Consider the following 3,919-nt stretch of genomic DNA (forward strand, 5'->3'; position numbering starts at 1 on the left):
CAATTTTATTGATCTTTTCAAAATATCTGTATTTGGTTTCATTCACTGTATTATTTTTCTGTGATCTACTTGATTTATCTCTACTATAAGTTATTTCCTTTCCTCTGATACCTTTGAGTTTCATTTGCTCTCCTTTTTCTACTTTCATTAAGGTGAGAACTTGGGTTAATATTTTAAATCTTACTTATTTTTCAGTGAGGCACTTTTCACTATGAGTAACCCTTTGAATACTACTTTTGGTGTTTCACATATGTTTTAGTATATTATATTTTCATTTTCATTCATCTTTATGTATTTTCTAATTCCCCTTAAAATTTCTTCTTTCATCCTTTCGTTACTTAAGGCTGCATTGTTTCATTTCCACATATTTGTAAATTTTCAATTTCCTTTCTATTATGAATTTCTGGTTTCACTCCATTGTGGTAAAAAAATATTTTGGGTGGTTTCAGTATTTAATTAATCTCAATAAAATTATTGAGGCTTGTTTTGTCACCTAACATATGGTCTGTTCTGGAGAATGTTTTATTTCCATTGTAGAAGAATGTATACTTATCTGTTGTTGGGTGGATTTTTCTGCATATCTTTCAGGTCTTCTGGGTTTATAATGTTCAAGTCTCCTGTTTCCTTCTTTATTGACCCTCTATTTAGTTGTTCCATTAGTGAATGTGGTTCATTAAAAGCTCAAACTAATACTGTAGAACAATCTGTTTCTCCTTTCTCCACCTCCATATATTTTGGAGCTCAGTTATTAGGTACTATATGTTTATAATTGTTATATCTTCATCATGAATTAACACTTTTATCAATATATAATATCTTTATTATCTTATGTAATAATTTTTGCTTAAAGTGATTTTTTATTTGATATTAGTATAGCTACCTTAGCTCTCTTTTTGTTACTGTTTTCATGGAATATATTTTTTATTTTTCACTTCAGCCTATTTGTGTCTTTAGATCTAAATTGCATTTGTTGTATGTCACATATAGTTGGATTATTTTTAATTCATTCTGTCACTCTGTCTTTTGATTGACAAGTTTAAGCCATTTTCTCTTAAAATAATCACTGATAAGAAATAATTAACTCCTGCCATTTTCTATTTATATTTCTATACCATATATTTTTGTGCCTTGATGCCTCTATTTACTGTTTTTTGTGTGTTTGATTTTTATTAGTGTGCCATTTTTTATTTACTTCTCATTTTCTTTTCTATATATTTTAGTTGTATTCTTAGCAGTTACTATAAGGACCACAACTGATATTTTAAATTTAGAAAAAGAAATGTTTGAATTAATCAACTTAGCTTCAATGGTAATAACAAATTCTGCTCTTATACAGTGCTGTTGCCTTTCTTTTATGTTGATATTATCATGTATTACATCTGTTGTATATATTGTATGCCCACCGACATTGATTTATAATTATTGTTGAGTGAATTTATCTTTTAATGATGTAGGAAATAAGAAAGGTATTGCAAGCCAAAAAATCATTTTTTCGTATACCTGTTGGCCATTTATCTGTCATTTTTTGAAAAATGTCTATTCAGATAATTGCTCATTTTTTAATTGTGTTGTTTTCTAGGTATTGAGTTGTTTGAGTTCCTCATATTTAGGGGATACTAACTTCTCATCAGATACATAGTTTGTAAATGTTTACTTCCATCTAGGTTGTCTCTTTTACTCCGTTGATTATTTCCTTTGTTGTGCAGAAGCTTTTTGGTTTTATATAATTCCATTTTTAAAAATGCTTATATTGCCAGTGATTTGGGGGTCATATTAAAAAAAAATGATTACCCAGAACAATGTCAGGGAACATTTACCTCATGTTTTCTTCTAGTAGTTTTACATTTTTCAGTTTTTACCTTTTAATATTTAATCTATGTTGGTATGATTTTGGTCTAAAATAAGGATCTAATTTCATTCTGCATATGGATATCCAGTTTTTCCAATATCATTTATTGAAGAAACTGTTCTTTTCCTATCATGTGTTCTTGGCACTTTTGTAGAAAATGAATTGACCATAAATATGTGGATTTATTTCTGGCCTTTCTGTTCCATTCCATTGGTCTATGTGGTGATGATTGTTCCAGGACCATGCTGTTTCAATTACTATAGCATTTTAGTAGATTTTGAAATTTGGTAGTGAGATGCCTCTAGCTTTTTTTTTTCTCAAGATTGCCTTGGTCATTAGTGGTATTTTGTGCTTCCCTATGAATTTTAGACTTACATTTTTTTTGTGAAAAATTGTCATTGGAATTTTTATAGAAATTCAATTGAATTTGTAGATTGCTTTGAGTGGTGGGGATATTTTAACAACAGTCATTCTTTCAATCCATGAATATGGATATCTTTCTATTTATTTGCATCATCTTCCATCAATGATTTATTTCATTGATTTATTTCATCTATGATTTATATTTTTCAGTGTATAGGTTCTTCACGTGGTTAAATTTATTCCTAAGTATTTTATGTTTTGGTAGCTGCTATGATGGGATTTTTAAAATTTGTTTTTCAGATAGTTAGATGTTACAGTGTAAAAACACTACTCACTTTTGTATGTTGATTTTTGTATCCTCCAACTTTACTAAGTTCTTTTATTAGTTCTAACAGTCGTTTGGTGGAGCCTTAGGCTTCTCTATATATGAGATCATGTCATCTGCAAACAGGGACAACTTTACTTTTTCCTTTGCAATTTGGATACCTTTAATTTTTTCTTTTGTCTAATTGCTCTGGCTAGGACTTCCAACTACTATGTTGAATAGAGCTGGTGAAAGTAAGCATTCTTGTCTTCTTCCTGATATTAAAGGAAGATATTTACTTTTCACCACTGAGTATTATATTAGCAATGTGTTTTCCATATATGGCCTTTATAGTGTTGAGGTATATTTCTTCCATACCTAATTTGTTGAGTTTTTATCACAAAATGATGTTCAATGTTGTTAAATGCTTTGAGATGTTCATATGATTTTTCCTTCATTTTGTTAATGTGGTATATCACATTTATTGTTTTATGTACATTGAACCATTCTTGCATCTCTGGGAAAAATCTTACTTCATCATTGTGTATTATCTTTCTAATTTGCTGTTAAATTCTGTTTGCTAGTATGATGTAAATGATTTTTGTGTCTATGTTCATCAGGAATATTGGACTCTAGTTTTCTTTTCTTATATTATAGAGTCCTTGTCTCGCATTGGGATCAGAATAATGTAGGCCTCATAACATGAGTGTTGAAGTAGTCCCTCTTCTAGAGTGTGAGAAGGATTGATATTAGCTCTTCTTTAAATGTTTGGTAGAATTCATCAGGGAAGCCATCATGTGGTTCAGGAAGCCCAGGCTTTTCTCTGATGGGAGACTTTTTATTACTGATTAATCTCCTTACTCATTATTGGTCTGTTCAGATTTTCTATTTCTTCCTGATTCGGTTTTGGCAGGTTGTATGTTCCTAGGAATTCATTCGTTTCTTCTATGTTACTCAATTTGCTGGTTATAGTTGTTTGTAGTAGTCTCTTATGATTTGTTGTATTTCTGTTGTATCAGTTGTGATGTCTCCTCTTTCATTTCTGTTGTTGCTTATTTGAATATCTCTGTTTTTCTTCTTGTAAACCATTTCTATTTAGTTAATTTTAGAAATAAAATAGTTGTACATATTTATGGGGTATACGTGATATTTTGATACAAGCATGCAATTTGTAAATATCAAATTAAGCTAATTGGGGTATCCAATATCTGAAGCATTTATCATTACCTGTGCTAGAAACATTACAATTCTATTTTTTAGTTATTCTGAAATAAACTATTGTTAACCATAGTTGTGCTATTGTGCTACCAAACACTGAATTTTATTCCTTCTACCTAACTGTATTTTTGTACCCATAAGTCATCCCCTCTTTATCCGGCCCCCATCCCCATTACTATTCCCAA

The sequence above is a fragment of the Macaca fascicularis genome, chromosome X, assembly GCF_037993035.2.
Source record: "Macaca fascicularis isolate 582-1 chromosome X, T2T-MFA8v1.1".
NCBI lineage: Eukaryota > Metazoa > Chordata > Mammalia > Primates > Cercopithecidae > Macaca > Macaca fascicularis.